General features: G+C 38.2%; 1 protein-coding gene across 3 annotated transcripts in view; it reads left to right on the plus strand.

Annotated features, from left to right (window-relative positions):
• The window catches only part of LOC106061551 (kelch-like protein 36), a 79,875-nt gene that overhangs the window by 16,155 nt on the left and 41,964 nt on the right, over nucleotides 1–21,756 (plus strand). Inside the window, exon 1 of one of the 3 annotated variants that reach the window (XM_056012403.1) lies at nucleotides 2,772–2,999. The exons of 1 other annotated variant lie outside the window; for it this stretch is intronic. The gene's annotated coding sequence lies outside the window, so the exon portion shown is untranslated. One more of the 3 variants, XM_056012404.1, reaches the window with a different exon arrangement.

Below are 21,756 nucleotides of genomic sequence, written 5' to 3' on the forward strand. Positions count from 1 at the left end.
TTGCTACTTTACTTTTAAGTCTTCTAAATTTAGTGATTTTACTAAAGGTAGTCAAATGTGAATATTCGTTTGTTATGAATCTCACTGCTCTATTTTGTGTCTGTTCCAGTTTCTTAATGTTTTCTTGAGTTGAGAGGTCCCAAACAGAGGATGCATATTTTATTATTAGACTAACCAAGGTTAAATAACATTTTAGTTTTATGTCCTTATTTGATTTATAGAAATTTCTTTTAATAAACCCTAATGCTTTGTTTTGATTTTTTTTTTATAGTTTCATCAATATGGGGATTCCATGACAGTTTTTCATTTATTATAACACCTAGGTATTTTGCGTTTCTAGTCTGTGTTACTGGTTCACCATGAATAAGATAAGTGGAATTAATTTGTTTTAGTTTTTTTTTTGTTTTTGTTACTCTTAATAACTGACATTTTTCTGGGTGGAAAGACATGCTCCAATTTGATTCCCATTTCTGTAATTCATCTAATTCTTTTTGTAAAATGTCAGTATCTTGTGTTGTTTTTATTATTCTGTATATTATGCAATTGTCTGCAAACAATCTGACTTTTGTTCCTGACCTAATGCTATTGGTAAATCATTTATGTAAATTAAAAATAGTAGTGGACCTAAGACTGTTTCTTGAGGTACACCTGAGTTTACTGTTTATTTATTTAGAGCCATTTATTATTACAGTTTTTTCTCTCCCTATCAGAAAATCTTTAATCCACTGATCCAATGGACAATCAATGCCAAAATATTTTAATTTTTTAAAGCAAACTATGGTGGTGAACTTTGTCAAAAGCCTTGGAAAAGTCTAGTAAGATAGCATCTATTTGCTCACTATCATCTAAACCTTTTGAAAAATCATCAATTAGTCCTATTAGTTGTGTTTCAAATGATCTATATTTCCTAAAGCAATGTTGGTATGGAGTAAGGACATGATGTTTGTCTAAGTGGTTTATGATGTTCCTACATATTATGTATTCTAGGATTTTACATCTGATGCTGGTAAGTGATACTAGTCTGTAGTTTCCTGGGTCAGATTCTTCTCATTTTTTAAATAGGGGGGTGACATTAGCTTCTTTCCAGTCCTTTGGTACTCTGCCCTGGTTAAGAGATGCCTGGGAAAGTATTTTGAACACTGGTGCTAGCTCATTGCTTAGTTCTTTGAGTAATCTAGCTGGAATATCATCAGGTCCAGATGCTTTATTTGGTTTGATGTTGGCTAATAGTTTGTGAATTCCATTTTCTTATACTACTATGTTGTCTACTTGGTTCAAAGTAAGTAATATGTCTTTGTCTCCTGGGGCTGAGAATACTGATGCAAAGTATTTATTTAGGATGTTAGCTTTAGTTTCATTATCATTATGTGTTATCTTCTCCTTTTAATGGTGCTTTGCCTGTTGTTTCCATTTTCTTAGACTTAATGTATGACCATTGGTTTTTATTGTTATCTTTAGATATTACATTGTTTATGTATTCACTCTGCAGCTGTCTGCATACTTTTTGGGTTACGTGTTTAATTTTTATCATTGGCTTCCTTCAGTCGTAGAACGACTATGGTTCATCTCAGAGCACACTTCCTCATGTGGCTGTGGAGCCCTATTTTGGAGAGACACTCCCGTCCACAGATAGCGCAGGTTAAGGTGGCTTTTGCTTCAGTGGTAGAGGAGCTGGCCGTTTGTCGGAGCTGAGACCCATGTACTTACTTGTCCATAGCTTTCTTGGTCACTGTCTCTCTCCATCTGTTGCGGTCTAGAGCTATGTCTTCCCAATTATCAGTATTGATGTTCTCTGATTTGAGGTCACGTTTTATTACATCTATGTAATGGAGGTGGGGGCGACCAGTTTTTCTTGTGCCAGTCGCGAGTTGATCATAGAGGATGACTTTCGGGATGCGCTCATCTTCCATCCGGCGAACATGTCCAAGCGCAAACGGCGTTGTCTGAGGGCTGTAAAGATGCTGGGAATACCTGATCGCGCAAGGATCTCAGTATTGCACACTTTTTCTTTCCATGTGACATTCAAGATTTTTTAAATTATTATTATTAATTTTTATATACTTTTTATAAACTCTTTCTGCCTTAGTTTCTTTAAATTTTCTATACAGGTTTTCTTTCTGTTTACAAAGATTCTTAAATCTTGTATTAAACCAGCATTTATATTTGTTTGATGTGTACTTAGTTGGTATATGATTTTCTATATTTTTTAAAGATAGTTTTTAATGAAATTCCATAGGTCATCGACTGGTTGGTTAATGTCTTTTTCTGATAAGAATGTTTGTTGAAAGTTTAACGCAGCTTGGTGTAGTTGTGTTAGGTTGCATTTATTCCAGAGTAAGATTTCTCTTTTGGGTTTTGTATTGGCTACTGCTTTTATCTGTGTATTTTAATGGTATCATGGTCTGATAGAGCAGGGATAATGTTTTGACATACAACAGATCAAGAATACAAGATACGATGGGCTAGGCATTCTATTGTACAGTATGGCCAGGTGCTTCTCTGAACATTTGGTCACGAAACTTCCAATCAGCAATACCAGTCCCTCGGTTTCCAACCGTTGGTATTTGATGACCTACTGACCTAGTTTCTACATCACTTCCCCCTCCCCCCTCCTCGTGTTTTTTTTTTTTTAAAGCTTATCCCGATTCGATTTTTGTGCCTCTTTCGATCATACGTATTCTCTTTCTCCCTCTCCATCTCTCTCTCACGCCTCTCTCTCTTTTTTTTTCCCTAATGCATCCCCCCCCTCTCTCTCTCCTAGCTTCCTTACTCCATTATGGGAAATGGAAAGAGCTGTGGTATTGCCACTGGATCTGTGGCTTGTTTGTAGCCCTCTGCTATTTATGGCTTTAGGGACCACTAGGTTGTGTGTGGGTTGGGTGCGTGTTTTTTTTTAAACCTCTCCCTTCTCTCCGTGTTACTACCTGTTACTAGTGGATTGACTCTGTGAGTAGCTGACACTCTACTACTTGAACTTAGGACCAAACAGCTTCCGTTACGTAAGTTTTAACCCACACAGTGACACAAGTGAAACGCTGCCAATTGTGGTGTTTATGTTTTTTTGTGTGTGTTGTTGTTGGTGGTATTTTAGAATCTAGGCCAAGTTAGGCCTGTCGTGTGATCATTTCACAGATCTAGAGCTAGAACTTTGAAATGAGGGTTACATTTCCGTCTAAATCGTTAGTGACATTTTGTTACGCTTCTTGGATGGATGGATATATAGATGTATAATAACGGGTGTTGCTCATTATAGTGCTTAGTTTTCTGACAAATAGCGTGAGTTGCTAATTGTGTTATTGTCAAGTCAGCTGATTGAAATAGTAGATCCAGATATTCTCTACTGTTTATAGACTTTGTTTGATCGTTTGATGCATTTTGTTTAAAAGTTCTTTCGTTGAAGACAATTCAATGGTTCCTCCTACGCGTTTCTTGAAATGTTTAGACACCACTTCATTATTTGAATCCACACATCTAATTAGCTTTGTTTCGCGTGTTGATTGGTAACATGTACACAGCCGCTAGATCCATATCAAATGCCCCGATTATTGACTGGCATTACAGTACGGATATTTTGTATTTTGTTTAGCATTGATAGATCTCTAAGTGTCAGTACTATACAACGTTATTGGCATTGACACTGGTTAATGGAGACTTTCATACATTCATAAATAGCAAGCATTTTTTTTTTGGGTGTATCCTGTGTACAGAATGAAGGAAGTGCAGATCAGCCTATCTTTTAAAGATCTATATTAGGATTTTTCTTTCGCACCTTTTAGCAAGCAGACTCCAATTTTCTGAGCTCTTCCGTATGAAGTTCACATTTCTGGGCAACATTGAAGCTCATCTTAGTGTCCCTGACATTGGTGCGCTTATCGTGAGACTCTCCCATACACTAAATGTATTGTCTTAGGAAAACTAGTGCAAAGCCAGTGAAGAAAAAATGTTTATGTTTTCCTCGTTTCCCTGAAATGTTAACTATGAGTAGCTCATTAAATTGTTTCTGAGTAACCTAATTCTAAATTCCCAGGAAACGAAATTCTAATTTCCTTAGTAACCTAATTCTAAATTCCCAGGAAACGAAATTCTAATTTCCTAAGGGTCTAGACATAAATCTAATTTCCTAGGTAACTAGATTATATTTTCCTAATTAACTAAATTCTTAATAATTACAAAATCATACATGACAAGATCATGTTCATAACAAGAATCTTGTTGCTAAGTAACAGATCTTATTTTAAAGTAAATTAGATACTGTTCCCAACTAACTGAGATATTGTTGCTGATTAACTGATATCATGTTCCTAAGTTACTAAGATTTTGTTTTTAAGTAACTCAGATATTGTTCCCAAATAATAAAATGTTGCTAATTAGCTGAGATCGGGTTTTCAAGTAATTGAGGTCATGTTTCTATTCATCAACATATGGCTGCAATCATTCAATATTAACATAAAAAAACAAATTATGCATGTAACCTTAAAGAGACTTTATTTAAAACCAACACAAAACGTTTAAATTATTACAACGTTTATGCAGGTCAGTCTCTTGTAGATCACTAATGGTATTAGACAAAATATGATTTTGAAACAGTGGCTAGCAGTTTTGTTAGTTGCCTATCTCACATGCAGTAGTATTGTCTTACATCTTAAGTTCTGACATAGGTGAGAAAAAGACTATGAGTAATAGGCTAGATATAATATACATTTTTGTGTGCAGTGTACATGTAAGCTAACATCGAGTGGATATTAGTATACTATCATGGATCTATAACAGTGTATAACTGTAGAGTAGATAATGGGGGTGTGGTGGCAGAGTAATAAGGCGCCTGACGTCCAAACTGAGGGATCTCGGGTTTAAATCCTTTCGAAGACTGACTTTTAGGGGGCGCCCCTATATCCACCCAACTCCAATGGGTAACTGACATAATTAGTAGGGGAAAAGTGAAGGCCGTTAGTCGTTGCGCTGGCCACATGACACCCTTATTAACTCTGGACCACAGAAATAAATGACCTTTACATCATCATCTGCCCCATAGATCGCAAGGTCTGAAAGGGGTACTTTACAGTAAATGCAAGTATGCTATCAAAGATAATTGTACATCTGGAGATATTGTTTTGCATTAAAACGAAATAGTCTAAATCTCTTCATTGCCTAAGCGTCTGCTAGCTAAAGTTCTACAAACGCACGTACTACGGGTGATGGGTTACTACTACATTCTTTACATTCTGACCGCCCCTCCCCAACCACATTGGCCAGTTTTTTTGTTTTTTTTTGTGTTTTTTGAACGTTTTGTCTAGAAAGTAGGTCGCTGACTATTGATTGCTTCTGGAGGGGAGAGTTCTGTGTGGGTTTAAAAAACAAAACACGATTGGATTGAAGTAGACCTGGTCTTGGAACCGAGAGTTGACCTATCCGGTATTTAGTGGAATGTTTATAAAGAGTTGACCCCTTCCGGTATCGTTATGAACTGTACCTTCTGTTGTCGTCTGCACCATTCATTCAGGAGAAATAGAACGTGCCCAGAGGAAATGTTCATACCTAGTAAGTAGACGTTATTTACACCCAGTCAACATAAAGCCATATAGCACATCATTAGCTGTCAGTAATCTTGTCTTTGTCTATAACAAACAACTCTCTCTCTCTCTCTCTCTCTCTCTCTCTCTCTCTCTCGTATCTTATTTCCCAATCGTCGCTGATACAGCTCTAAAGCGATACATCGCAAGTTGCAACTCGATACAAGTATTGAATGTATTTAATTTAACATCGACATTATTTATATATGTATGTATTGTTTAGAATCCTGAACTACTTATTTGTTTGTTGAAATATGACGTTATGATTTACTTTATAATTAATAAGATGTCCAGACAAATTAACTCTCGCTTCCTACCAAGATATTTGAACACTGCCTAGATCTAGTAATAGGCGGCATCGCCTTAGTGTTTTCACAGTATTACTTTGTATAGTGTGAATCGCCGCTGAAATGTCTTTGGGCTACCATAATATTGCTAGTTGCTGGTCTGTTCCGTTCAAGCTGTCACCATCTTTGTTTATATATTTCAGTAGGTCAAAAAACTTGACCTGGTGACCTAATTTCCCTGCATAATTTGCCTTTAATGTACGATCAATCCTTACTCTGCGTCTTCAGCTTGTTGCGCATGCCTAGCTCATGACACGACAATACGTGTTTGGTTGTCTGCCTGCGCGTCGTCACAATCCTAGAGCTACATCAGTTTTAAGTGGGGGAGTGACCAAATTACAGACCAAGGCCGTAATCATAAGCGATCCCTGGACTTTTTCACGTTTGGACCCTTATGCAATGCAAATTTAAAAAAAAATAAATATTTTGAATTTAATTTGTGAGATTTATTTAGAGTATTTCATTTGAAAACTTGTTAGATACTAGTCACTGCCAAATATTATCATTTTTTTTTTCTTTTTGCGTTCATATTATATTTTAAGTCGATCTATATTTCTACTTCAATCTGTTTCTACTTCGATATATGTTTCTACAAAAGGCAGATTATTCGCAGACGATTGCATAATATATAGAACAATAAAAACAACACAAAATACAGAAAGTCTACCAAGAGAATTAGATGAGTTACAGAAGTGGGAATCAAATTGGAGCATGTCTTTCCACAAAGAAAAATGTCAGTTATTAAGAGTAAAAAAAAACTAAAAACAAATTAATTCCACTTATCTTATTCATGGTAAACCAGTAACACAGACTAAAACCGCAAAATACCTAGGTATTATAATAAATGAAAAACTATCATGGAATCATTAAAGAAATTTCTATAATCAAATAAGAACATAAAACTAAAATGTTATTTAACCTTGGTTATGCCAATAATAGAATATGCATCCTCTGTTTGGGACCCCTCAACTCAAGAAAACATTAAGAAACTGGAACAGACACAAAATAGAGCAGTGAGATTCATAATAAACGAATATTCACATTTGACTAGAGTAACACCTTTAGTAAAATCACTAAATTTAGAAAGCCTTCAGGACAGAAGACGCAAAAGTAAAGTAGCAATTATACATAAAACACTGAACCATAATCTTCAAATACAAAAACAAAATTTAATAAAATACTCAGAAAGACACAAACATAAAGGCACATTCCTCGTCCCATATGCTAAGACAAATTTGTACAAATGCTCCTTCTTCCCTAGTGCTATTAGAGCATGGAATGGGTTGCCTGAGCTAGCCAGGAAAACCAGTGACTTGGCAGAATTTAAGTCATTGGTTAATATGCATGACTGAATGCATGACGCGTAGGACGTAATCATCTTCTTTTTTGAATTAACGTCTGTATTATATAAGATAAGATATAAGACTGAAGCTATTTTGTGTACAAAGATTCTATAGAAAGCTGCGATGTTTCGCAAATAGCGGCGTTCAGACTGCGAATATATCAAATCCGTTTCATGTCAAGCACATAAGAGATAAAAGGAACCTGTGTACGAAATGTCATGCGAATCCGTTCGGCAGTTTCTGAGATATCTTTATCTCCATTGATAAATGAATCAGTCAAACAGTGACATTTTGCGAATATATTATAGATGCATGCGTTGTAGGAGCACATTGTCTGACGTTCGGCACTCCTACTATTGTATCAGCATCTACACTCCAATTTAATGCTAGACACTTGAGGGCCTATCCGTAGTGTGCATTGACTCTAGCACTTTGAGAGAACGTGTCGATACTAGCGTGCTGCTGCTGATGAGGGGGGGGGGGGAGAGCCTTGAGTTTGACCGAAACCATTCCTTATAGAAGGCCTCGACACTGATCTGCGATGTCGCTACCTGTGGGCAGTGGAGACCAACAGCTCATTGCTACGTCGTACCGGCGTGTGACGTGGCAACGAGCTATTGGTCTAATGTCCCCACAGGTTGCGACGTTGCAGGTCAGTGTTCAGGCCTTCTATGACGATTGGTCTCGTTTTGACAGATCGTCCTGTATTTGTGACACTTTGGTGACAGGGAAGAAAAGACGACATCGAAACGAAGAGTTGTTCAATTGAAACCCCCTCTGGGTGGGGGGGGGGGTCTATCGAAATTTAGCTGTTGGATAGTCGTCATTTCAAGCTATCGGTGCTGCCAACTTTCAATGTATACTGCGAGAGAGAAAAACAAACCAATTCTTTTACATGTTAACATTTGATATTTATTTCGCACACGCGGAATCCTTTTTGTAGCGCCCCCCCCACCCCCAACGTGTGTCACCTTGATGACTAATGCGAAGAGACTTAGGAGTGACAGGTGAGACGGACGCCGAGTAGGTCACCTCGTCCCCTGGAGGCGTTTAGGTATTTAGCCTGTTGTTTTTTTTTACAACGCAAACGAAAAAAACAACAACAAACAACTAAGATATGCAAATGTTGTTATCTTTTTAAATGACATAAGCTTTAACGTTGTTATTTATACCATCATTGTACATGTCTGATAGAAACTAGGGGTGAGCCTGTTTACTCATGCCTTAGCGGGCTTTCACCTCCTTGACTCATCTCCACCCTCCCGCTTACCCAGTTGTTGTTTTTTTTTTTTTTGGGGGGGGGGGGTAATTCCCAATGAGAGAGCTTTAGAAGCGAAACAGGGAAAAAAAAGGGGGTTTGTAGGATCACGCAACCCTGCACGGCGTTGTCACGGCGGGTATTTGCCTGTGCTGCTTGCATTAATGCAGCGTCTTACCTCCTCCACCCTCTGCTCCTTCTCCTGGATGTTTTTTTTTTCTTTTGCTGTGTGTCAAGGCATACATTCTCAGTGTTGAACAGGCCTGGGAGCGGGGGGCGTCCCGGGAAGAGCCCAAAGTCTGATCTGAATAATGGAAACAGGGGAGAAAGTATGTGTGAACGCACTTGAACTTTGACCCGTAATTTGGGTCACCGTTCTGTACATAGAGCCGCTTAAAGCATTCGCTGCGGAATGTGAAGGTGTTGCCCTGCTCTTCCTGAGTTGGAGGCCGCTTGAGACGCATCCCTACTGACCATGGTTCTGTCGGAGTAAGAAGAACAACATAGATTCTAGATCTAGCGCTTTGGGAAGCTCAGCCAATAGGTCGTGGCGGTTGCATGTACATAGAAATCTACATGGGCTTTGAAGTGCTCCCAAACAAATCTAAATGTCTTGGATTTCATTCCTTTAAGGAGAAGTCACACAATTGATGATCCTAAACTGGTCAGGGATTTCAATTTCTCAATGCTCTCTCTTGCACCTATTACCTTTACTCTAGGAGAGAAGTGAATACTCTCTCTTGCACCTATTACCTTTACTCTAGGAGAGAAGTGGATACTCTCTCTTGCACCTATTACCTTTACTCTAGGAGAGAAGTGAATACTATCTCTTGCACCTATTACCTTTACTCTAGGAGAGAAGTGGATACTCTCTCTTGCACCTATTACCTTTACTCTAGGAGAGAAGTGGATACTCTCTCTTGCACCTATTACCTTTACTCTAGGAGAGAAGTGAATACTATCTCTTGCACCTATTACCTTTAATCTAGGAGAGAAGTGAATACTCTCTCTTGCACCTATTACCTTTACTCTAGGAGAGAAGTGGATACTCTCTCTTGCACCTATTACCTTTACTCTAGGAGAGAAGTGAATACTATCTCTTGCACCTATTACCTTTACTCTAGGAGAGAAGTGGATACTCTCTCTTGCACCTATTACCTTTACTCTAGGAGAGAAGTGGATACTCTCTCTTGCACCTATTACCTTTACTCTAGGAGAGAAGTGAATACTCTCTCTTGCACCTATTACCTTTACTCTAGGAGAGAAGTGAATACTCTCTCTTGCTCCTATTACATTTACTCTAGGAGAGAAGTGGATACTCTCTCTTGTACCTATTACCTTTACTCTAGGAGAGAAGTGGATACTCTCTTGCACCTATTACCTTTACTCTAGGAGAGAAGTGGATACTCTCTCTTGTACCTATTACCTTTACTCTAGGAGAGAAGTGGATACTCTCTTGCACCTATTACCTTTACTCTAGGAGAGAAGTGGATACTCTCTCTTGTACCTATTACCTTTACTCTAGGAGAGAAGTGGATACTCTCTCTTGCACCTATTACCTTTGCTCTGGGAGAGAAGTGGATACTCTCTCTTGTACCTATTACCTTTACTCTAGGAGAGAATTGGATACTCTCTCTTGCACATATTACCTTTACTCTAGGAGAGAAGAGGATACTCTCTCTTGTACCTATTACCTTTACTCTAGGAGAGAAGTTGATACTCTCTCTTGTACCTATTACCTTTACTCTGGAAGAGAAGATACTCTCTCTTGTACCTATTACCTTTACTCTAGGAGAGAAGATACTCTCTCTTGTACCTATTACCTTTACTCTGGGAGAGAAGTGGATACTCTCTCTTGTACCTATTACCTTTACTCTAGGAGAGAAGTGGATACTCTCTCTTGTACCTATTACCTTTACTATAGGAGAGAAGTGAATACTCTCTCTTGTACCTATTACCTTTACTCTAGGAGAGAAGTGAATACTCTCTCTTGTACCTATTACCTTTACTCTAGGAGAGAAGATACTCTCTTTTGTACCTATTACCTTTACTCTGGGAGAGAAGTGGATACTCTCTCTTGTACCTATTACCTTTACTCTAGGAGAGAAGTGGATACTCTGTCTTGTACCTATTACCTTTACTCTAGGAGAGAAGTGAATACTCTCTCTTGCACCTATTACCTTTACTCTAGGAGAGAAGATACTCTGTCTTGTACCTATTACCTTTACTCTAGGAGAGAAGATACTCTCTCTTGTACCTATTACCTTTACTCTAGGAGAGAAGATACTCTATCTTGTACCTATTACCTTTACTCTAGGAGAGAAGATACTCTGTCTTGTACCTATTACCTTTACTCTAGGAGAGAAGATACTCTGTCTTGTACCTATTACCTTTACTCTAGGAGAGAAGATACTCTCTCTTGTACCTATTACCTTTACTCTAGGAGAGAAGATACTCTGTCTTGTACCTATTACCTTTACTCTAGGAGAGAAGATACTCTCTCTTGCACCTATTACCTTTACTCTAGGAGAGAAGATACTCTCTCTTGTACCTATTACCTTTACTCTAGGAGAGAAGATACTCTGTCTTGTACCTATTACCTTTACTCTAGGAGAGAAGATACTCTGTCTTGTACCTATTACCTTTACTCTAGGAGAGAAGATACTCTCTCTTGTACCTATTACCTTTACTCTAGGAGAGAAGTGGATCCACGTTTCAGTGTTCTAATTACCCATCCCGATATGCCATAAAACCATTGACTCCAAGACTCCATTAGCACCCAGCTCCCACACACATCTATGGCGAACCATTCTGAGAACACATACATCTATGACGCAATCAAGTTGCCAAGTATGAAGCATAGAATAGTAATAAAACGACACTAAGCACAATGGCGTCATTTCGTAGTCACATGTCCCAGGGTTTCTGAATGTTGGTAATTAACAATTCCATGAACGGACAGCCAGACAGCACAAACACAACTATGGTCTTTTCCCTTTCGGTTTTGGCGAATGGGCAACCCGATGGTCCCATTATGAACATTGCTAAGACAACATTTCAATCAGGTTTTCACCGCCGTTTTTTGTGTGTTGTTGTCTAAGAACGTGACCAAGACGAGCTGCTTGCATCACACTGTGGATATAAATAGCTTATACGCTTGTGTATACTCCTGCTTAATTAATAAGTTTGTACAAAAAGAGGGCACGATTCGGCTAATCAAACTTAGCCGTTGCTTGAGCACGAGACTGCAGACGAGAGTTATAATTGGATTTGAAATGGTATATGAAAGTAAATGTTCCTTTCGGGGCCCGCTAAAATATTTGATTGATAAGGAGCGACGCTTCAACAAATGAAGGTTTTATCTTTTTAGCGGCCCCCGAAAAGGGAAAAGACGCTATTAGTTTTGTGTGAATGTCTATCCGTCTGTCCGTCCGTCCCGTTTAGATCTCGTTAACTAGAAAAGATAGTGAAAATCCGACATCACAATATTTTAGACCAGTGATGCTCAAACTACGGCCCGCGGGCCATATTCGGCCCGCGACGTGGTTCCATCCGGCCCGCCGCAACGTCGGCACTAAGTGTAGAAATCTACCTTCCAAACAAAAAAAAAAGTTGAAAAAATGTATCTTTACCTACATTTGGGCCCTCACTTTTTCTCTGATGGATTGGTATCATGATTTTTAACATTTGTGTGTTTATGAACATGATAATAAGCCAACATATTTATTTTATAAAGAAAGTGTGGCTGTTTGATAAAACAACAACATAAAAACCACTTTATAAAATAAATATGGTGGCATTCTTGGTTTGAGCCGCGAATAAAAAATTGTTAAACTATGCTTAGATATTGGAGGATCCATGGAAATATTTATCAAAAAGAGACCACAAAATGAGCCGGTGTTGCTCACATTTAAGTAGAGAGATAATGCCAGCGTCTAACGCGTAAAAAAATATATAATTGTCAAATAACCTATTGATTAAGTATCAAATCCATAGGTTTCTACCAAAATAGTTTCAGAACAATTTCATTTCATTTTATAACTTTTCGTTCATGTGGCACGCGAGACGAGTGTAGGAAATTATAAAGGCCCGCGGGCCGAATTAGGTTGGGCATCACTGTTTTAGACCATTCAAAGTTCTGATGCAACGGCTACTTTTTTCTTTTCTGAAAGCGAAAAATCTAATTTTTTAAATCACTTATGCAAGCAGTATTTTCATAAAAATACACCACTTTTACAACTATTAAAAACTCAAACACTTGAGGCTCTTTATTAGGGGAAACGAGCTCTCTCCATATTCTGTTACACATTTATGCAAACGGTTGTAGATTTAAATTTTTGTTTTTATATTTGTATTGTTAAGTTATGTAAGTTCTGTTATACTAAGTACTATATTAACACAAATAAATGTTTACTATTTTTTTAAAGAGAAAAAATCTATTTATTATGCATTATAACTTAGACATAATTTAAAACGAATAGTCATCTTGTAAACAGCAATTTCTTCTCCTTTCATATTTTAACTACTCTTTTTTTTTGAGGATTCGAATAAGAGATTGAGCCTTTTCAAAACAATTAGATTGAATATAAGACATCAGTTAGGCCCGTGAAGGCGCGGTGGCTGAGCGGTAAAGCGCTTGGCTTCCGAACCGGGAGTTCCTGGTTCGAATCCTGGTGAAGACTGGGATTTTCAACTTCGGAATCTTTGGGCGCCTCTGAGTCCACCCAGCTCTAATGGCTACCTAACATTAGTTGGGGAAAAGTAAAGGTGGTTAGTCGTTGTGCTGGCTACATGACACCCTTGTTAACCATAGGCCACAAAAACAGATGAACTTTACATCATCTGCCCTATACACCACAAGGTCTGAAAGGGGAACTAGTTAGGCCAGGTTCACATCTAACTTTACATTCACTTTCACCTATCCTTTGATCTGGACAGTTGGGGCACTACACAAAATCTGTCAACCTTCTTTCTCCATTCTTATCTGTCCTTTGTCTTTGATATAATTTCATTCGGATGTTCTTTCTGAAAATATTGAAGCCTGCCTGGGTGGACCACTTCGGGGGCCGATTTTGAGTTTGTGTTTCCACACAAACTGTCTTTTGTAACCTTGTTTTCTTTTGGCTTGGTGACTACCGATTAGGCCGCCCCCTACTTTTTTTTCCCTAGAGCAAACTCCACAACTACTTCTCATTATCTTTTTTTTTAATGAGGCAAAAAATGTACAGTTTAAATATCTAACGAAATCAGCTGTATTGATTTATTATAATGTAAATTTAAAAAAAAGGTGTTTTTTTTAAAGGAAGTTTTCAAAAACTCCTACTATAGCTGCTTAAAAACGCGTTGTCATGGTAGCGCTGAGGCTTATGTTACCAAGTACTTTGAAATTCACATTGTTTCTCTGTCCAAGTTCTTCATATTTGTAAAGAGTTGCCTCCATTTTTTTTTTAATGTTGGCGTTGTGTGGCTAGGTTATTAGCTGTCTGGTGCAGACCTGCCGACGTTGTCCCTTAAATGATAATTAAACACAAAAAAGCTAGACTTTTTTTTCCGTATCTTCCCTTTAAAGGAAAAGAGTTGCTATTAGTTTTATATGGTCTGTAATTTCATTACACTTTTCAAACTTTTTTTTTATGAAGGGGGTATTTTGTACACTTTGTACCGACGTTCCGGCGGGCCGAGTCTGGCCCGTGGGCCGTATTTTGGGCATCACTGCCTTATAGCTTCCTCTTATTGAACTGACCTTCCTTTTATTCCCTAAGGAAAAACGATAGAGCTTTGAACCTTTTTGGTTCACTTGACGAGTCAAGTGAAGATAACTCGACAGTTTTGTTGGATGAGACTACTAGCCTCTCTTGAGCGCTTTGATGTTGGCTGTCGGAGTACAAGTTTTGCGTGACGAAACATCAGACGTCATTAACCCAGACTAGATCACTGGTGTGGTGATAGGTCAATTTTCTCGATGGTACTGGGACAAATGGACGAATGGCGTGACTGATGGTACTACTTAATTCTATAGGAAAATGAAACTAAAAAAAAAAAACACAGAAAGGGCGACTAGACTTTCGAATTTTAGATCCATGTGATCGTGATCATTTAGAAGGACGTCTTGGAAGGTTAAGCTTGAGCGAGATATTGTGATCTCATCCTTGATCCCTGACCTGACTACTCTGGGATCGCATTATCTTGTCATTTATGAAAAAACGTAATTGTTGTCTTAATAATGTTTGAGTGGAAAGAAATCTAATCTTTCTCCCCAGATAGTCAGTGTATAGTGTAATGGTAGAATTGTGGCGGTTGGATACACTTTTGTAGTTTCAGAACTATGCTCGATGACCCTAAATTCAACGTATTACCGGGGATGGTTATTTAAGTGATTAAATAACAGAAATCTTCTTTATGAAATAAAACACTTTTGATCCTCACGGTGCTATGATTGGAAGATCGTACACACATTATAAACTATAAACACTCCATCTCGTCTCCGCCTGTGGTCTCTTCTGGGGCAAAGGCCACCGCCCAGCTTCCCCCAAGCGTCTCGGTTCTGGGCGAGTCTCTCCAACTGTCCCCACGCCTTGCCCGTCTGCTTGGCATCTGCTAAATAACATTATTTCAATACTAGATTCACAAAAGTGGATCTAATATGTAACATGAAACTATTTTGACTGACCACGCTAAATTATCTTCTCTTGTGTATAGACCTTTACTCAGATTAGCATTTGAGAAGAAATTCAAAAACACTACATGTGTCTATTTTTAGTAGTAAGAGAAATGTATTGTATCTTCACGAAACTAATGTGTAATAAACATCTTATTTACACGTGCCATGAGACCTTGACGCGTACATTAAGGGACATATAAAAACAACTAGGAAGAAACGAACACGATGTTTGGGAGATGAGATGGACACGTAATAGGGAATATACAGACACTGCACATGGAAACCAAGTAGCACAGCATTGATTGAAAAACTAGATTAGACAAATAGACACGGGCGTAACCGGAATTTTTATATGTTTTGTTGGAAAGGAGGAGTGTTGTTTGTTGTTTTTTTTTTACTTTGCATTCATACACATGCTAATTACATTTGGTCGGCTCAGTTTGGTTTTTCGGAGTAGCTAAGAATAGGGTAGAATGACAGTTGGGGATCGCCATTTGAACCTTGGTGACTGTAGTTTGCTTAAGTATTTCTCAGACTATTACTTGACATCTCGTAGGGTTCAGATCCCAGCGACCTGTAACCAAAACAGATCTCTGTGTGAATTATTTCGGGTGGGGGGGGGGAGATTTTATTTCAGATAAGGAATGGGTGAGGGTTGAACCCAAAAATTCTTTTCCAACCCCTGTCTACGCCCATGCAAATACAATATAGACTAATTATTTGGAAAGTACAATGGTTAATAGATTTAGTTACTGGAGAGCGGACAAACACACAAAGAGTCTGTCAGCCCTGGTATTAAATACATGCATTCTACGGGCGGGAGAACTCAGAACTAGTTGACCATGCACTGTATTTAGTTACCTAGTGATCGAGCATCGACACACAAGCTGGCGAAAACATTACTGATTAAATGAATGGGCCACTGCGTCCACTTGTTGAGTGGGTGTCAACACAATTTTTGGTAATCTGAGAACTCAAAATATGAGATGTGAAATTAATACATATTAACACCAATCTGACATGTCACCTCAAGGTAATTGAATCTATGCTTGCTTGAACGCTAGGTTATCAGTTAACGGATGCCCACGCTTCTCTCTGTCTTCAACATTTTGTCCTGTTCAGTACATTTTGTGTTTGGTAGAAATACGTACCCATATACACTTAACACAAAGTCACGTGACAATCTATGTTTGTAAGGCTTTTTGAGCTGATTTAAAAAAAAAAAAGCTTACATGTAAATTTAAAAAAAAAAGTTATTTAGTGTAGGAATTAAATTTGGATTCATTCACTGAATTTTAGAGTTCTTCTTAGAAAATGTGGATATAAAATTATAGATATTTTTCTATCCTGTAACCTCATATGGGTGTTGTTGGGGCTCCATTGTTGTCTCTTTCACAGTTTCACATCATACGCCATTGATTTACACTGTTTTCAGTTTGCGAAAGGCCCACTAAGTGATGGTATCCATTGCTTCTGTAACGGTGTCATCTAGTGCTTCCTCCTGGCGTTGGTACTCCATGTAGGATTTTTTTCCCTAAAAGCTTTTTAATTTGTAACTTGAAATCTAACTTTTTTTTTCAGCTTTGACGATGCTGACCGAGTGGTCTGACTGACCACCTAAACAACTTTTGGGTTTACCTAAACTTTGGATTACTACCTGACTGACCACCCTAACAACTTTTGGAATACTATCTGACTGACCACCCAAACAACTTTTGGAATACTACCTGACTGACCACCCAAACAACTTTTGAATTACTACCTGACTGACCACGCAAACATCATATGAATTACTATCTGACTGACCACGCAAACAACTGTTGTATTACTACCGTCTGTTGTAAATTCAATCTTTTACTTTCCCAATTGACTTCGATATTTAAGTTTTGTTGTTGTTGTACTTGATATTTATGGTAAGAACATTACCTTACGTCCACCTTGTGACAACATAGCATCGACTCGTTCACTTGCTAATGTGTGTGTGTGTGTGTGTTGTTTTAGGGGCATCTTAAATTTGAACCGCCATTTTTCCCCATCTGTTTCATGATAATACTAAAAGTAATGAAAAATAAACTGCAGTAATGAAACTTCAGCGTTCGTGTCTTCTTCTAGACAACTTTTTGCTGCTGCTGAGCTGTCAGCTCTTTTGCAGACTGTGGCAAGGAAAAATAGTGTGCTGTTTGCTTCAGTTGTTCAGCACTGCCATACAGGGTGTTGGTTATGTTGGGCTGTAGTGGTAGTGGGGTCTGCCTAAGGTGGATTAGGAAGGGGTATTCAAAAAGGATATGGTTTACGGTTTCATAAGGGTGGGCGCAGTGTCTTCAAAGAGGGAGTTGTATGGAATTTATTTTGTTAAGATGGTAATTTAAAAGAGGTGTGTGTCCTGTTCTTAGTTGGAAGAAGATTGTAGATTGTTCTTTGCAGGGAAGGAAGTTAATACTGTCCAGTTTGTTAGGCATGGTCATTACTTTGTACATGGCTCTGCCTGAGTTTCCTGTTGCCCATTGGGTGAGCCACTCCTCTTTGTGGTTGTTGACTATTATTGACCTTAGGGTGAGATAGTTAACAGGTCTATCTAGTTGTTCCATAGATGATCCTGCCTTTGATAGTTTATCTGCCTTTTCATTTCCCATGATGCCTATGTGTCCAGGGATCCACTGTAATGTGATATTGATATTTAATTGTGGTATCATCTGATGGATTATCACAATGAGTGTTGACAACTCTCTTGGGCTGTTTGAGGTGCTGCTGTTAAGTGCTTGCAGTGTGGATTGGGAGTCTGTAAAGACAACAATATCTGATGGTGATTTCGTGTCTTCTTAAGATTCACGTCCATCGATTATAAAATGTTCAGAGCCAGGTGCTTCAATATCTCAACACCAAGCTAATGAGTGAGACGTGTTCCGCTTGGCTGGTCACAAAAGTTTCAGTAGGGGACGGCCATGGATCATGATCATTACTAGAGAGACTAGAAGGGATTAATACTTAGCATCTTTTTTTCTTCATTTTCTTTAAGCGTGAGTAGGTCTACATGACCACTCCAATGCCGACACTGACACAGCTATAAATAGCTCGCTTTTTGGTGTCTCCGGCGTGCAAAGTAAAGGAAGTGTGGATATGCTATGTTGTTTTGTTTAAAGGTCTCTGAGAATTTCGTGGACTTTCTCTAGCATTGCCGACATCCAAATGTCCAAGTTCTTTCCGTTTGTAGCACACAATAAGTTCAATGGGAAGGAATCAGACTTTCGCTTTGTGACAGTGGCACAACTGAAAACTTAGTTAAAAACAAAATTGGCAATACACTCATGTTATTTAAAACAATAGGCTATTGCATTCAATATCAAATTTACACTTCAAATTTCAGGTCAATTTTTTTGGAGTTGACAGTTTTGAGGTTGAATATATCATCCTTGTTTAGTTTTTCGTGAAAATCTCCAATACTGACACACTGATCCCGACATGACCAACGTCTGCTGTTTCGCCTCAGAGCTGGATACAGCATAATGAGACAACGTGTGTTCTGGAAGCTGAAAATTGGGACTAGTGAAATTTGCCTTTTCTAAGTTTTACATAAGAATGCCGACCTTGTCCTTCAAAAGTACATTCTTCATCAAGAGGCCAGAACAGATCACTGACCCCCAAAACAGTCTATTGAAGAAAAACTATAGAGGAGAGCTGACTGATCTGGAAACGATTGCGCAGTTAATTTTAACTATTGGTCTAGTCACCTGAACCCTCCAATATAATGAGGAAGAGGAAGATATATTGATACAGTACCCTTATAGAGTCTTGGTCGTTCTGTTGATACATTAGCCGGTCAGATCTATGTCTAGTTGTTGATCTGCGGAGGAAATTAAAGTTAGGTGATATATCCTTTCGTATATTGTGTTACATATAGAACCATTTATGTCCAACAAACAACTAAAGTCCAAGACTAAAACAAACATGTACACTCATAATAAATATATAACAGAAAGGGAGGGGAGAGAGAAAGTGAGCGCATTAAATACTAATAAAAATATCATTCGATATTTCGTGGGGAAAACTTTCGAATTAAAGAGAAAAAATTGTCCTTGTCCATATTGTAGTAGTGGAGGACTTAAGTGAGAATCATATGACCAAAAAAAAAACTAGAATTTTGATATATACTTGTCAATTTCGACTTTCTGGAGCTTCTCTGACGTGTTTCTGTTCAGACTGAGGAAGATCTTTCATATATCTCGTGTTAAATTCAGTATGAATCTGATCTGTTGGCCTCCTTCAGTCGTAGAACGACTAATGTTCATCTCGCACACTTCCTCATGTGGCTGTGGAGCCCTATTTTGGAGAGACACTCCCGTCCACAAAAATCTCAGGTTAAGGTGGCTTTTGCTTCAGTGGCAGAGGAGCTGGCCATTTTTCGTATTGTACGTTTTTCTTCCTGAGCTGAGACCCATGTTCTTTCACCGTCCATATCTTTCTTGGTCACTGTCTCTCTCCATCTGGTGCGGTCTAGAGCTATGTCTTCCAATGGTCAGTATTGATGTTCACTGATTTGAGGTCCCGTTTTATTACATCTATGTAACGGAGGTGGGGGCGACCAGTTTTTCTTGAGCCAGTCGCGAGTTGTCCGTAGAGGATGACTTTCGGGATGCGATTGTCCTCCATCCGGTGAATATGTCCAAAACAGTGCAAGCGGCGTTGTCTGAGGGCTGTAAAGATGCTGGGAATACCTGTTCACGCAAGGATCTCAGTATTGCACACTTTTTTTTTCCATGTGATTTTCAAGATCCCACGGAGACACCGCCACAAATTACATGGATCTGAACAACACGAAAAACATTTTTTAAAAACTTTCAAAAAAGAAACAACAAAAAAAGCTTATATTGTAATTGTATCAATTAGTTTGGAATAGTCGCACAATTGAAGTTGTGATAGATCTAGAAAAAATAGATCAGGAAAAAGGGGGAGGGAAGAAGGGGGGGAGGGAGTATCTGTTTAAATGTTACCGTGATCGCTTTTTAATGCATTAAAAAAATGTTTACGACTTGAATTCGAACTCGAGGGCTCAAGCCTCCTCAAATGGACTAATTCAACTTATACCACATCTGTCAAGTACAATTTCTTTCCCTTGTTCAATACCAAACAAAATAATCAATTACCAATACTTAATTATTTAATTGATTCCTGTTTTGGTAGGTACAAGAAATTATTGTGCCAAATTTCAACATAAATCTGATATTGGGTGTGGGAGAAATAACGTGTAGAAACTTTTTACCAGACAGACAGTGTTGATATAGGCTTTGTAAAAACATTTGGGGTTCACGTGTACTTGGGGACTAATGTGTTTTAAACTTGAAATCTTAAAAAAAAAAAACAATTATTATTATTAATGTGCACAGAATGCTGAAGTGTTGCGTGTGTTTTTTAAAGCATGTAATAATTGGTGTGCACTTGTTGAGCAGTGCAGACTCAAATTTCTTGGTTTTTCCCTCTTGAAGCACAAAGTAATTTATATTTTTTAATTGGCAACACTGATATAGCTTCCTTGACATTGTCCAATGTGTCCTTTTATTTGAGCATCTCTTGAACAATCTTCTTCTTTTCCTTTTCTTGTGTTTTTCTTTTAAGTTCCACACTTGTTTGGAGACCCCCCAAAAATGGTTCCAGGGATAATTTCTATCATTTTGAAGAAAGGGTTAAGTAACAAGTGCCTTATGTTGATTACATGGGCCCTCAAAAGCTTTGGGCCTTATAAAGTCTTAAATCCGATCCTGCTCCTAAGTGTTGCGCTTAGTACTATGTTTCAAAGAGCCATAATGTTAATAGTGCTTCTTGGCTTTTCTTTAAAAAAATAAGGTATACAATTTCTGGTTGAGAATTACTTCATAATGAAACAACAGTACAACACATTCTATGTGTACCATCAGTTCATTGCTGATTCCTTTGTAAACGTTTGCACACTCATGCACATATTTAACAAAGCTGTGAATCCACCCCCCCCCCCCCACATATTTTAAATATGAGCATCATTTTCATTTTAAAAAAAAGATTAAGAAAAAAGGATTATCTATTTTTGTACACGTAATTTGTATGGTCAAGATTTTACCGAGTTGACAAGTATTCTCATTGAATGTGGACATGTGTACCTACTACACTGACTAGAACAAGCATCACTTCACTGACGGCTTCTCACGACTTTCAGTTTACATTTCATCTTTATTACCTAATGGCATGTTCTAGAGCGTTGGAATAAGACAAACTCATTTTGCAGTCTAATCAACATTTCTATTTTCAGTACGCTATGCCACCGTAAAAAAAAAAGGGGGGGGGGCGGGGTTCAAAGTGTCCATTATAGCGGATGATATGCTGGAGAGTTCCCATTTTTTAAACATAGTATAATATATTGGTTACAAAAGTATTTATAATGAAGATAACATAATAATAGTAATAGTTATAACTGAAGAGAACGTTAAAAGACAAGTGTGCCTATGACAACGTGTATTAGCAATGTGAAGATGTCATGACCATTAAAACTGAGAGTATATCCTCTCTAAGCCATTGGGGGCTACAACATCAGCAACTTGAAGTTCAGAAC

The sequence above is a fragment of the Biomphalaria glabrata genome, chromosome 15 (assembly GCF_947242115.1).
Source record: "Biomphalaria glabrata chromosome 15, xgBioGlab47.1, whole genome shotgun sequence".
Taxonomy (NCBI): Eukaryota; Metazoa; Mollusca; class Gastropoda; family Planorbidae; genus Biomphalaria; species Biomphalaria glabrata.